Source organism: Xiphophorus hellerii, unplaced genomic scaffold, assembly GCF_003331165.1.
Source record: "Xiphophorus hellerii strain 12219 unplaced genomic scaffold, Xiphophorus_hellerii-4.1 PGA_scaffold_41__1_contigs__length_15440, whole genome shotgun sequence".
Lineage (NCBI taxonomy): Eukaryota > Metazoa > Chordata > Actinopteri > Cyprinodontiformes > Poeciliidae > Xiphophorus > Xiphophorus hellerii.
This window is the reverse complement of record NW_022587616.1, coordinates 1-15440: the sequence shown is the minus strand read 5'-3', so window position 1 is coordinate 15440 and position 15440 is coordinate 1. Positions and strand designations below refer to the sequence as shown.

The window sequence follows — 15440 nt, the reverse complement described above, 5'->3', positions numbered from 1 at the left end:
TCCGATTGATTAATTTAAGTTAAAAATTGTAAGTCAGACTTTTTTCTTTGCCATTTGTCTGTACTCTTTAAAATACAAGTGTTTTTTTTTGTAGGTTTCTGTAAAGTGCAGTGAATGGGAATGTTCTGCCGTTGATCCTCACTGTTCTTAGGAAGGAGAAATGTCAGTATGTTTGCAATAATACTGGAATACTGTGATATTAAATTAAAACAATACTGTCCTGTTGGTTAAATATTTTTCACATTTCCTCTAAAGTGTACCTATGTTTCATTGTACTAATTTTCATAAGCATGTTGTCTGCAAATTTTGAATGCATTGACAATTTGTACAATTCTGTACAAGTACATATTGGCAATGTACTCTTGAAAAATGTAAATGTATTTAAAATAAAATGTGATTTGTTATGCATGCCTGCATCCACTCTATGACCATTCGTGACGCCAACATTCACATCCGACCCGATGGAACTGGAGAGGTTCTGAAGGAGGAGTGGCAGAGGATCCCCAAATCCAGCTGTGAAAAACCAGTTGCATCATTTCCAAGAAGACTCATGGCTGTACAAGCTAAAAAGGGGTTTCTACTGAGCAAAAGGTCTGAATACTTATGACCATGTGATGTTTCAGTTTTCTTTTTTTTTTATAAATTTACAAAGCTTTCTACAATTCTGTATGTTTCTGTCAAGAGGGGATGCTGAGCAGAGGTGGGGACTCGAGTCACATGACTTGGACTCGAGTCAGACTCGAGTCGTTAAAATCACGACTTGAGACTTGACTTGAAAAATGCTCAAAGACTCGGACTTGACTTTGACTTTCATGCCATTGACTTGGGACTTGACTCGACTTGAAGCTGTTTACTTGAAAAGACTTGATATTTTTTACTCAAAGTCTTAAAATTTAAAACACATTATTATAAAGTGGCGTCATTAATTAATTTCACTCACTCCATATGCGCAGACCGTCACTATGGTTTTCTCTCTCCTTATGTATGTATGTATGTGTACGTAGCTGCAGCACAACCAATCAAATTAACAGGATTTGGACGTTTAAAAAAACGCGGCAAAGCTACAGAGCTCAGGGAACGAAATACGAAATAACCGCTGGAATATGCTTCCGCGAGTAATTTCTTTTGGCTATGTAGGTTATGAACTTTCGACTAAAAAACGAACTGCAACTTGTAAAACATGCAAGAGGAGAATATCGGATGGAGATGCCACGACGTCCAACTTTGTCCGGCATTTGAAGCTTCACAAAGATCGGTAGGTGGCACTTTTCTTTTGCTGTAAGATAGTTGACTTTAGCTAACTTCGTGTTAGCATGTGTACTCCGGGTTAAATTGGTGATGATTTACCATAAATCCGGTCCTTCAAATGCCTCCACAAATAATGTGCACCGTGTTAGCTCAGGAAGCCGGTGGATAGTGAGCGGGGCTCCGGAACAGAAAGCAGATTCTGGACCTGAACACAGGGAACAGAGTCTCTCTGTCCCATCATGATGATGAGCCGGGTCTAGTATCATCTAAGGATGGTTGGTGTATTTGAAGACATCTACGTTGGGAAATTATATTGACAATATATTGTTTACTGCAGTCAGTGCATTAAGTCAACTGTTTTTGACTTAATGCACTGACCGGCGTGACTGTCACATGTCGCACAGAACCCATTTCCAAGTAGTATAGCTTTGCTGGGAAAAAAAAAAAAGACCAATACAGTGACTGTCCCAAATAAATTTTGTGTTTAGAATGTCTGTCCCATATTTACGGAGGACTGAAACTAACATACTTAGAAATAAAGCAGAAAATAAATGCACCAGACCTTCCTGAGTTTACTTGTGATAACTTCATTTATACTTATTTCATTTTTTGAAAACTATGATTGTTGTAGTGTTGATGTTTATTTATGAATAGAAGGAGTAAACTGAAGTCAAATGTAATTCATGAAAGGCTGTAATTTATTTTCTGACATCTGTTTACTTCTGACAGATTTGAAGAATACCAGATGAATAAGAGGATCACAAATGAACCTCAAATACATATTTTAAAAAGAACAAATGGTCTAATATTTGAATATTATATATAATTGCAAATTATTAAAAATAAATAAATAAAAACGACTCGAAATGACTTGAAATTAAAGGTTCCTGACTTGAGACTTGACTCGACTTTTGCCTGTCTTTACTTGAGACTTGACTCGGACTTGAGGACAGAGACTTGAGACTTACTTGAGACTTGCAACACAGTGACTTGGTCACACCTCTGATGCTGAGTATACATTAATGAGAAATTATGAACTTTTCTGAGATTAGCAAATGGCTGCAATGAAACAGAGTGAGAAATTTAAAGGGGTATGAATACGTTTCATTCATTAATTCACCAGGGACTTTGATTTTCCTCATTAAAACAAAATCAGAGTAAAGGAAAACATGGATATTTGAAATGTCCGTGATTGTATTCAGTGACTCAAATATAAAATACATAAAACAGCTTTCCTAGCAAGTTGGCAAACAGCTGTGGAAATTATTGCTGTGATTCAACCAACAATTTTCTGATTTTCTAATGAGCAAACATTTAAAACCAGAAAGACTCAGAAATGGAGCGATGGTCAGAAAGAGGTCAAGTTTTCCATATTAAAGAAAGTCCATAAAGTAACGCATTTGATCCACAATGTCTGATTCAATCTGGATTTCCTACTGATAAAAGCCCAGAGAAATCCTCTCTGATCAATAAATTATTGACTTCATATTGAAATATTTTCCATCCACCAATCAGGAACCCAGATATCTCAGCCGGGCCACAAACACTCAGAACCTACTGGTACCAGTTTGACTCCACTATGAAACTGGGAGCAAACTCAGCTTGTTGTCTGGGTTACAGATGAAAACTCAGAGAAAATCAGAGTTCCTGATTGAAACCAGGTGCTGCAGCTCTGCATCATAACCAGAACCAGAACCAGAACCAGGCCCAGTTCTGGTTCTGTCCAGCAGCTCAAAGAGAGAAAACCCAGTCAGGACTGGAAACCAGAAGAATGTGGAGTTAAAACTCACCTGATCAGATCTTTGCTTCTCCTTCTGTTCACACAAACCGAGTCGGAACGAACTGGAATCCGATTCTCCAGAACTTGAACCGGACCCACCTGTGGCTCCGCCCCCTCTCACAGCAGAGGTGTGTTGCTAATGAGAAGAATCCTGTCTGATCATCACTACCAGGAAATAAATGGAAAATAACAACCAGTTCACATTTCAGTTTATAGCTTATTTATGTTTAAACATTTCAAGATTTTTTTCCATTACTATTTCATTAAATTAATAAAGATTTTCAAGTTGATCAGATTCAGTTTTATCTATAAAGACTTTTATAAAATAGCCAAAGCTGCACCAAGTTTCTGCTCAGCAACACAATAAACCACTAATAACAGTTTCTGCTTGTTCTAATCCTCAGCGCTCACGTAGCAGAGCTCACTTCCTCTGACTCCCCAGAGGATCCATCACTCTGCGTCTCTGAGGTCTGAGTCCGGGTCCAGAAAATTATCTTTACACCCGTCTGGCCCCCCGGCACTGCAGAACAGGACATTACCTGTCCAGATCGCTACAAAAACCTTTTACAAAAAAACAGAAATATAAAATACAGCGGACCTAATTCAAACCTCAGACTGAAGAACTTTTGGCCTCCAACTCGCTTAAACTTAAACATTTAAACTCTTTTAAATACCAGATCTCTCTGTGCTAAAGCTCTATTAATTAATGATTTCATCACTGAGCATAATATCAATGTTATGTTTCTGACAGAAACATGGTTGAATGACAATAACGAACCGATCGTACCTCCTAACTACAATTTCTTAAGTGAGAATAGAAAACATAAAAAAGGAGGAGGTGTGGCCTCAATATTTAAGAATATACCATACCATACCAACTTTATTTATGAAGCACTTTATACACCGACAGGACCAAAGTGCTATACACAATCATAAAATACAATGCGATTATAAAATAGAAAAGATTGAAACATAAAATACATATAAAACAAAGTGAAACCTCTCAGATTGTGCCAAAAGCCAAAGAAAAAAGATCCTAAAACCAGGAAGACAGAGCACATAACACCAGTTTTATAGTCCCTCCACTGGCTCCCTGTAGCTCAAAGAATAGACTTTAAAATACCGTTGTTAGTTTACAAATCACTGAACGGCTCAATACATTAAAGATCTGCTGTTGTCGTATCAACCTTCCAGACCTCTCAGGTCTTCCGGTTCTGGTCTGCTCTGCATCCCCAGAACCAGAACCAAACGAGGAGAAGCAGCTTTCAGCATCTATTCACCACAAATTTGGAACAAACTTCCAGAAAACTGTAAAACAGCTGAAACACTGACTTCCTTTAAATCTCCACTAAAAACCCACTTGTTTAGGATTGTAACGAGTAACTCAATTAAGACCTGAACATAACGTTTATTCATCCAGATCCCCTCAAATCATTTACAAATTACAACTTGCACATTTACATTCTACTCTCTGTACTCCAACACAATCAACAGCTTTTAAATACAGAAAATGATGACAAAAAAATACATTTTCTGTCACTGCTATCCGTTCTAGTCTCAATAGAAATGAACAGCTGCACATTATTTCGCTGGCAAACATGTCAAAAACTATTCTTCACGCACCAACATCCCATAATATATCCCTCAGGCGGGTTTGGACGCAGCGGTCAGCTTCTTCCGGCGCAACATCCACTCCGAGGGCCTTCAGGACGTCCACCACCGCTGTGGCCCCGCAGGCCGACGCTCCGATCTGCTGGGTCTGCCTCTCCAGAGCCTCCTGGATGGACCACAGCATGGCGGCAGCCGCCTCTTCCTCCTCCTGGTCCTCCGGCTCTGCCTCCATCCGAGCGCTCCACCTGCGGAGAAACGACCGACTTGCTCTAATTTTAAATAAAATTAAGCGGCACTGTTAGTTATAAAGCGAAAACAGCGACACCTACTGTCGTTTCTGTAAAATATTTCAATCCGTTCGCTTTTGCTCCGTTTCACTTGATATTTTTCTCCACTTTTCGCCAGAATGACAACCACCAGCTGACTACAACAACAATGCTCAGTGAGCATGCGCACTGTACAAGGTAACGTGCTCGCTACTTCTATTCCAAGAGAGAAGAGAAACAGCGCGGCCGCTAGCGCACCCTAGTGGTGTGAGGTCACAACTGCATCCTTACAGAAACATTTTCTACATCCAGGAATACTGATTTTATATTTCATTCATTAATTTAATCCGAGTTATATTTGATCTAAGGGCAGCGTTATAGTTTTGTTCAATAACCCACACAGTAAAAGTGTAAACTTTGTCAATTTTTTTGGTAAATAATGAGATTTTTATGCACACTTACGCTAAAACATTACATAAAAGTCAATTAAAAGTGTAAACCCTGTATAAAAAGTGTCATTTCATGACAACATTTATAAAGAATCCTATGTCCTTTTTACGTGCACCCCTTCAAATAAAGTCTTACCAAATTTACTTCCTTGCAACCACATTGTTTTAAATAATATCACACCCTGGTTCACTTACACCTGCTTAGTTGTTTATGCTGTGGATTAATTTCACATTGTAAATAAAACATCAGCAAAACACTCACCTGATCCAGACGCTGCTCTTCTTTTTTGGCGGTTGGCAAGCAACTTATTGATGTGCATTACCGCCATGAACTGGAATGGAGTGTGGATCGGGATGCTACATATATATTACTCCCAAGCCCCCCCAAAAAAGAAAAAGAAAAGAAACCTTATATCCTATCAATTTCGCTTTCTTAAGATAATTGATTAAATAACAAAAATATACAGACTCTGCTCTGCTGCTGCACGGAGTCTGAACCGGTTCTGATCCAAACCTGACTAGAGCTGACACACCTGAGGCTCCGCCCCCTGACAATAAACACCTTTATTTTCCTTTGTATGAGTTGAGCTGTAAAACTTTAGGTCACATTTGAACTTTTTCGGGTTTTTCTCAGTTTTCTGCTCATTTCCAACCAACATTTTATTGCAGGAAATCATTTCAGGAAGGAACCAGAAGATTCAGGAGTCTGGGAGATGTGACTGTAACCGACCTGAACACTGAGGCCCCAGAGCGCCCCCTGCAGGATCTGCTGCACCATTAACCAGACAGAAATGGCAGTTTTATACAAGTTATTATTCTAATTCAATAGCTGATTTAATTAAACGAGTTTTGATTGAAAAGATTCTCATCTGTTTTATTAAAAAAAACATCTTCAGTCTGAATACTGCAAAAAATAAACTGCTGGCTAAATTAGTAGCTTAAAGCTGAAATCAACTTGAGATGTTTCTGCTTTTACTAATTTAAGCTGTGAAACTAAATGTGAAAACTTATAATACAGCAAAAATGGCATGGAGGATTAACATGAAGGTTTAGTTATTATATGTGTACACAGTCAGCTGCATAAAAAATACACAAAGATTCTTTAAAAACTTTATTTGGTCGTTAAACATCCAGCAACCCACATTGCATTAGAAGAATTATGAAGATCAAACATGAACCAATCAGCACATTATCCCAAAACAAAAAGAACTGCTCTTCGGGGCCCCTGGTGGACGCGGTAGGTACCGCACGCTTCGCAAGTTTAAACCTTAAAGTTTGAACTCGGCATGGGAAGGGACGAGATTCTCACGGTACAACCTTGAATATCACATTTTTACAAAAACGAATCTTTAAGAATATCTCGGCAGGTAAGCGTTTCTCGGCAAAACACATGCCCAAGGCATAAAAAACTAAGCCTAAAGGCCAATAACACACAATTTCACTATGAAGTGATTTGTTTTCACAATATATACAGTATTTGATAATGTATGTAGAAATTATTTTATTGATGAAAAGAAAAAAAAAAAAGAATTGCTCTTCGGCGCCCCTGGTGGCCACGGTAGGTACTGCATGCATCGCAAGGTTTAAGCCTTAAAGTTTAAACCTTGAATATCACATTTTTACAAAAATGAATCTTTAAGAATATCTCGGCAGGTAAGTGTTTCTCGGCACAACACATGCCCAAGGCATAAAAAACTAAGCCTAAAGGCCAATAACAGGCACCTTGGTGGAGCTGATTTTTATTCATTTTTTGTAACAATTCCTGTCATATCAAAAACACACAATTTCACTATGAAGTGATTTGTGCTCACAATATATACAGTATTTGATAATGTATGTAGAAATTATTTTATCGATAAGAAAAAAAAAAAAAAATTGCTCTTCGGCGCCCCTGGTGGCCACGGTAGGTACTGCATGCGAAAGTTTAAACCTTAAAGTTTAAACCTTAAAGTTTAAACCTTAAAGTTTAAACCTTAAAGTTTAAACCTTAAAGTTTAAACCTTAAAGTTTAAACCTTAAAGTTTAAACCTTAAAGTTTAAACCTTAAAGTTTAAACCTTAAAGTTTAAACCTTAAAGTTTAAACCTTAAAGTTTAAACCTTAAAGTTTAAACCTTAAAGTTTAAACCTTAAAGTTTAAACCTTAAAGTTTAAACCTTAAAGTTTAAACCTTAAAGTTTAAACCTTAAAGTTTAAACCTTAAAGTTTAAACCTTAAAGTTTAAACCTTAAAGTTTAAACCTTAAAGTTTAAACCTTAAAGTTTAAACCTTAAAGTTTAAACCTTAAAGTTTAAACCTTAAAGTTTAAACCTTAAAGTTTAAACCTTAAAGTTTAAACCTTAAAGTTTAAACCTTAAAGTTTAAACCTTAAAGTTTAAACCTTAAAGTTTAAACCTTAAAGTTTAAACCTTAAAGTTTAAACCTTAAAGTTTAAACCTTAAAGTTTAAACCTTAAAGTTTAAACCTTAAAGTTTAAACCTTAAAGTTTAAACCTTAAAGTTTAAACCTTAAAGTTTAAACCTTAAAGTTTAAACCTTAAAGTTTAAACCTTAAAGTTTAAACCTTAAAGTTTAAACCTTAAAGTTTAAACCTTAAAGTTTAAACCTTAAAGTTTAAACCTTAAAGTTTAAACCTTAAAGTTTAAACCTTAAAGTTTAAACCTTAAAGTTTAAACCTTAAAGTTTAAACCTTAAAGTTTAAACCTTAAAGTTTAAACCTTAAAGTTTAAACCTTAAAGTTTAAACCTTAAAGTTTAAACCTTAAAGTTTAAACCTTAAAGTTTAAACCTTAAAGTTTAAACCTTAAAGTTTAAACCTTAAAGTTTAAACCTTAAAGTTTAAACCTTAAAGTTTAAACCTTAAAGTTTAAACCTTAAAGTTTAAACCTTAAAGTTTAAACCTTAAAGTTTAAACCTTAAAGTTTAAACCTTAAAGTTTAAACCTTAAAGTTTAAACCTTAAAGTTTAAACCTTAAAGTTTAAACCTTAAAGTTTAAACCTTAAAGTTTAAACCTTAAAGTTTAAACCTTAAAGTTTAAACCTTAAAGTTTAAACCTTAAAGTTTAAACCTTAAAGTTTAAACCTTAAAGTTTAAACCTTAAAGTTTAAACCTTAAAGTTTAAACCTTAAAGTTTAAACCTTAAAGTTTAAACCTTAAAGTTTAAACCTTAAAGTTTAAACCTTAAAGTTTAAACCTTAAAGTTTAAACCTTAAAGTTTAAACCTTAAAGTTTAAACCTTAAAGTTTAAACCTTAAAGTTTAAACCTTAAAGTTTAAACCTTAAAGTTTAAACCTTAAAGTTTAAACCTTAAAGTTTAAACCTTAAAGTTTAAACCTTAAAGTTTAAACCTTAAAGTTTAAACCTTAAAGTTTAAACCTTAAAGTTTAAACCTTAAAGTTTAAACCTTAAAGTTTAAACCTTAAAGTTTAAACCTTAAAGTTTAAACCTTAAAGTTTAAACCTTAAAGTTTAAACCTTAAAGTTTAAACCTTAAAGTTTAAACCTTAAAGTTTAAACCTTAAAGTTTAAACCTTAAAGTTTAAACCTTAAAGTTTAAACCTTAAAGTTTAAACCTTAAAGTTTAAACCTTAAAGTTTAAACCTTAAAGTTTAAACCTTAAAGTTTAAACCTTAAAGTTTAAACCTTAAAGTTTAAACCTTAAAGTTTAAACCTTAAAGTTTAAACCTTAAAGTTTAAACCTTAAAGTTTAAACCTTAAAGTTTAAACCTTAAAGTTTAAACCTTAAAGTTTAAACCTTAAAGTTTAAACCTTAAAGTTTAAACCTTAAAGTTTAAACCTTAAAGTTTAAACCTTAAAGTTTAAACCTTAAAGTTTAAACCTTAAAGTTTAAACCTTAAAGTTTAAACCTTAAAGTTTAAACCTTAAAGTTTAAACCTTAAAGTTTAAACCTTAAAGTTTAAACCTTAAAGTTTAAACCTTAAAGTTTAAACCTTAAAGTTTAAACCTTAAAGTTTAAACCTTAAAGTTTAAACCTTAAAGTTTAAACCTTAAAGTTTAAACCTTAAAGTTTAAACCTTAAAGTTTAAACCTTAAAGTTTAAACCTTAAAGTTTAAACCTTAAAGTTTAAACCTTAAAGTTTAAACCTTAAAGTTTAAACCTTAAAGTTTAAACCTTAAAGTTTAAACCTTAAAGTTTAAACCTTAAAGTTTAAACCTTAAAGTTTAAACCTTAAAGTTTAAACCTTAAAGTTTAAACCTTAAAGTTTAAACCTTAAAGTTTAAACCTTAAAGTTTAAACCTTAAAGTTTAAACCTTAAAGTTTAAACCTTAAAGTTTAAACCTTAAAGTTTAAACCTTAAAGTTTAAACCTTAAAGTTTAAACCTTAAAGTTTAAACCTTAAAGTTTAAACCTTAAAGTTTAAACCTTAAAGTTTAAACCTTAAAGTTTAAACCTTAAAGTTTAAACCTTAAAGTTTAAACCTTAAAGTTTAAACCTTAAAGTTTAAACCTTAAAGTTTAAACCTTAAAGTTTAAACCTTAAAGTTTAAACCTTAAAGTTTAAACCTTAAAGTTTAAACCTTAAAGTTTAAACCTTAAAGTTTAAACCTTAAAGTTTAAACCTTAAAGTTTAAACCTTAAAGTTTAAACCTTAAAGTTTAAACCTTAAAGTTTAAACCTTAAAGTTTAAACCTTAAAGTTTAAACCTTAAAGTTTAAACCTTAAAGTTTAAACCTTAAAGTTTAAACCTTAAAGTTTAAACCTTAAAGTTTAAACCTTAAAGTTTAAACCTTAAAGTTTAAACCTTAAAGTTTAAACCTTAAAGTTTAAACCTTAAAGTTTAAACCTTAAAGTTTAAACCTTAAAGTTTAAACCTTAAAGTTTAAACCTTAAAGTTTAAACCTTAAAGTTTAAACCTTAAAGTTTAAACCTTAAAGTTTAAACCTTAAAGTTTAAACCTTAAAGTTTAAACCTTAAAGTTTAAACCTTAAAGTTTAAACCTTAAAGTTTAAACCTTAAAGTTTAAACCTTAAAGTTTAAACCTTAAAGTTTAAACCTTAAAGTTTAAACCTTAAAGTTTAAACCTTAAAGTTTAAACCTTAAAGTTTAAACCTTAAAGTTTAAACCTTAAAGTTTAAACCTTAAAGTTTAAACCTTAAAGTTTAAACCTTAAAGTTTAAACCTTAAAGTTTAAACCTTAAAGTTTAAACCTTAAAGTTTAAACCTTAAAGTTTAAACCTTAAAGTTTAAACCTTAAAGTTTAAACCTTAAAGTTTAAACCTTAAAGTTTAAACCTTAAAGTTTAAACCTTAAAGTTTAAACCTTAAAGTTTAAACCTTAAAGTTTAAACCTTAAAGTTTAAACCTTAAAGTTTAAACCTTAAAGTTTAAACCTTAAAGTTTAAACCTTAAAGTTTAAACCTTAAAGTTTAAACCTTAAAGTTTAAACCTTAAAGTTTAAACCTTAAAGTTTAAACCTTAAAGTTTAAACCTTAAAGTTTAAACCTTAAAGTTTAAACCTTAAAGTTTAAACCTTAAAGTTTAAACCTTAAAGTTTAAACCTTAAAGTTTAAACCTTAAAGTTTAAACCTTAAAGTTTAAACCTTAAAGTTTAAACCTTAAAGTTTAAACCTTAAAGTTTAAACCTTAAAGTTTAAACCTTAAAGTTTAAACCTTAAAGTTTAAACCTTAAAGTTTAAACCTTAAAGTTTAAACCTTAAAGTTTAAACCTTAAAGTTTAAACCTTAAAGTTTAAACCTTAAAGTTTAAACCTTAAAGTTTAAACCTTAAAGTTTAAACCTTAAAGTTTAAACCTTAAAGTTTAAACCTTAAAGTTTAAACCTTAAAGTTTAAACCTTAAAGTTTAAACCTTAAAGTTTAAACCTTAAAGTTTAAACCTTAAAGTTTAAACCTTAAAGTTTAAACCTTAAAGTTTAAACCTTAAAGTTTAAACCTTAAAGTTTAAACCTTAAAGTTTAAACCTTAAAGTTTAAACCTTAAAGTTTAAACCTTAAAGTTTAAACCTTAAAGTTTAAACCTTAAAGTTTAAACCTTAAAGTTTAAACCTTAAAGTTTAAACCTTAAAGTTTAAACCTTAAAGTTTAAACCTTAAAGTTTAAACCTTAAAGTTTAAACCTTAAAGTTTAAACCTTAAAGTTTAAACCTTAAAGTTTAAACCTTAAAGTTTAAACCTTAAAGTTTAAACCTTAAAGTTTAAACCTTAAAGTTTAAACCTTAAAGTTTAAACCTTAAAGTTTAAACCTTAAAGTTTAAACCTTAAAGTTTAAACCTTAAAGTTTAAACCTTAAAGTTTAAACCTTAAAGTTTAAACCTTAAAGTTTAAACCTTAAAGTTTAAACCTTAAAGTTTAAACCTTAAAGTTTAAACCTTAAAGTTTAAACCTTAAAGTTTAAACCTTAAAGTTTAAACCTTAAAGTTTAAACCTTAAAGTTTAAACCTTAAAGTTTAAACCTTAAAGTTTAAACCTTAAAGTTTAAACCTTAAAGTTTAAACCTTAAAGTTTAAACCTTAAAGTTTAAACCTTAAAGTTTAAACCTTAAAGTTTAAACCTTAAAGTTTAAACCTTAAAGTTTAAACCTTAAAGTTTAAACCTTAAAGTTTAAACCTTAAAGTTTAAACCTTAAAGTTTAAACCTTAAAGTTAGGTTTTGCACAGCAGTACTATTCCTTAAAAAATAGTAAAGTACATTTATGTTTTCAGCATTGAAGGGTTTAAATGTGCACACTTGTTAAAACTACAAGATATTCACTTTAAGAAAAGTTGTATGAACCTATACTCCAATTTTCTCACCACCATGAGCTCACATTTTAGAACTGTAACTTAAGGGGCCATGTACAAATATATGTGGAACGTAACCTCCTATCACCTGGCATCCACATGAGGTCATTTTACTGCCACATGTTAGTTGTAGACTAGAAAACATTACAGGGGACAGCCAAAATGGGTGATTGCAGAACCCAAAGTTCCCATGGAGGCATCTGATCCAAACAGTATTCTGGTAAAAAAAAAAAAAAAAAGGTAGTGGCACAGGGTTAGCATGCCACTACTTGCATAATTACCTAACCCTGCAAGAAGACACCTCACAAAGACGTCAAACTGAAATAAGTGACCATCTCACAACCCAGTATTGTCCATATATACAACTCCAAGATGGGTGTAATTGACCTTATGAGTTGCTACCACACAAGTGGCAAAAAATGGAAATTGAGGGTACTAATTAAGGATCTCGCTATAGCCAATAGCTGGCTGTTGTACTGCAAAGACCAATGTGTGACACACAAAGAAGAGCATCATGCTTTTCTGCATGGAAGCTGCCAAAATGGTCTTGGTTTAGCTTGTGAGGCTATAGAAGATTGGACTGCATTCAAGACTCCCGAGTCACCTTTCCCACGTGCTATCCGTTAACACTGCAAGGTTAACATGCAGCATGCTCTGCATTGATTGATTCTCTGCTGGTCTGTGTAGAGTACTGGGAGTCTGCTTGGTGGGGCACCGACTCACCTTTATCAAGCTAGCCAAAATGAACTGCGCACCAGCAGTTCTGCACCAGATTGGTATGGCTCCCCGTGTCATAACGCTAACCAGGAGGATGAGCATTAGCAGTCATACCAAGTCATCATCACCCAGCCATTGTCCCAAGGAAGAAGAACCTGGACCAGCTGCTGCCTTCCAGATCTCTAGACACTTGCTGGGGTTCAAACCATCATCCCTGAAACGAAACCAAAGAGCCATTCTAGTGCCATCATACACCGCAAGACCTCTAGAATGCTCCGTTGTAACTCCATGACCACATTAATAGGTAAGGGTACTTACCCAAAGCAGCCAGCAGGAGGTTTTTCTTTTTCGTGTTGAAGCTCGCAGCAGGCAACAGTTCAACAATAAACACCCTATTCTGACTCATGGTGCTGATTTTCTACAAGTTTCCAAATTCATTCTAAGTCATCTAGTTTGATAGAGGAGTTCATTTTGATGAAAACAGTATATGGTTTGTTAGGGGTTGCAGCAAAAACAGCTGAACTAGAAGCTAAAATATGAAGCCCCACCATGCAATGCATTCTGGGTTTTTTAAAGTCCATTTCTGATGTTCAGAACCGTGATAATACACATTTCTGGCACCTAGCAGGAGCTCAACAATGAAATCAGAAGCTGAGCTGTGATTTCTGTCTTCAAAACAGAGTTTGAAAAGACAAATAAAACAAAATAAAACTTGGTTAAAATATCAGACTTTTAAAACCAAATTCAAGCCCCTTCAGAGAAGCATTAAGATAAAACTCCATCATCCAACAGTTATCACTGAGATGACTTTTTAAAGCTGAGCTGAGTTCATTCCAATAACATGAGTTTATTGGAATGAACTCATGTTTATTCCAATAAACATGAAGGAACATGAGTTCATCTGTTCCTTTTTACTCCTTAAAAAGTAAAAGGAGAGAAAATCTGTTTAAACATTTACTTTTAAGGCCAATTCCTGGTGAGCCGAGCAGCATTGAGGCAAAGCTCCTTCATTCAACAGAAACTCAGACGAGTTTTTAAAGCTCAGCTGATTTATTTAAAAAATTGAGCTAAAAAACAAATCAAAATGTGTTGAAACCTGGTTGAGGTAAGAGGCCACTGAAGTTAGGGTTAAGTCCCAGCTCGATAAGACGTTCCTAGCCAGACTTTGACTAGGTCGAAAAATGAACGGGAGTCTATGGCAGCTACATGAAAGGAATGGGCTAGGACCACCAAACATGGCGGGGACCTGCAGAGGGTTGGAGGGAGAATACGAATCAAGTTTGGTCAAATGAGCACTTCTTTTTGTACTTCACCAATTTTCCATTCTGTGCACCACCCAGGTCCGTTTAACAGTTTCAGGACCTGACCAGCACCCCTCAGCATCATTTGCTTGAGAAATAATGAGATTTGGAACCTATTGGAACTTCTTCATCTTGCCTGAACTACCAGAGACTGTCAGGATCTGCGGCTTCAGCAGTTCCTCTGGTTTCCTTCTAGGTGGCGTTCGAGAGCTCGCTGCCGTATTCACACACCCTCTCCACAGGTGTGTTTCGGCACACCTGTGGATCATCAGCGGGAGCATATTAGGAGCGGGTTCCCGGCACTTCGTCGCCAAAGTGTTGTCGCCTTTGTGGTACATCTGGTCCTGAGATCTCTAGAAAGATATCCAGTCTGTTTCGCACGCTTACCTGTCCTGTACCTTTCTGTGATTCCTAGGCTCCCTGTTGTCTGGACACTCCATGCGAAGTACGGGATTTGCAGTTCCATCCGCTGAGCTCCCTGACGAGTTACGCCCACCTACCAGCTGTTCGATCACACCGGTCCGCTCCTGATCAGACGCTCCTGCATTACACACCAATTGTCTTTTGTAAATAAATCTTTAATCTGATCTCCTGAGAGAGTCTTTGCATGTGGGTTCGGAGAGTTCAAAACAACATGACAGAGACCAGATGAAGAACCAGACAGGTCCAACTGATGACTTTAGGAGCAACTGTCGTGGCCATTTATGCTAAGGTTTTGTAGTTTATAATTTCTACCAATTTTGTTTTGTTCTTTGGGTAGTTGGAATATATTTAAGTTAATTTAGAATCAAAATTTGTAATTAATTTTTATATTTGGAATTGTTTAATTTACGTTGTTAATTGTTAGACCCTCCCACCAAAACACACCGGGTGCTGGGTGGATTGTTTGGTGGATGTCTGGTGTGGACGGGAGGTTTGGTAGAATGATTTTTTTTTTTTTGAACACTTGTTTACACCTTCAAACATTAAATTGAGATTATTTTTCATTTCAACTAAGTTACAAGACCTTTATTTCTACTTTTACAATAAATGAATCGAGTCAAAGTGCGTACAGATCCCAAACCGCCTGTTACCACCCACAGCCTTTATTGGAGTTTTTATTTTTTGCTTTTTTGGAACGAAAGGCTGCGACAAGCAACTTTATTTCAGATGTATGGTGCATCAGAACCAACTTCTCCTGGTACCAGGTAACAACTGAGCCGGGCCGGGTGGGATCACAGCTTTCATGGTTGCACAGAAAGAAGGAAAGAAAAGGAATATTTAATCGCTGAAGCAAAAAGAGCAACAGCTCTTTAAACCTTAAAGTTTAAACTAAGG

The 15440-nt window shown here is 34.0% G+C and overlaps 1 long non-coding RNA gene across 1 annotated transcript; it reads left to right on the top strand.

The window, feature by feature from the left end:
• The first annotated feature begins 14284 nt into the window (after positions 1 to 14284).
• LOC116716402 (uncharacterized) lies at positions 14285 to 14710 on the top strand. Its single transcript, XR_004338459.1, has 2 exons — positions 14285 to 14455; positions 14539 to 14710. It is a non-coding gene; the product is annotated as an uncharacterized LOC116716402 (long non-coding RNA).
• The last annotated feature ends 730 nt before the right edge of the window (positions 14711 to 15440 follow it).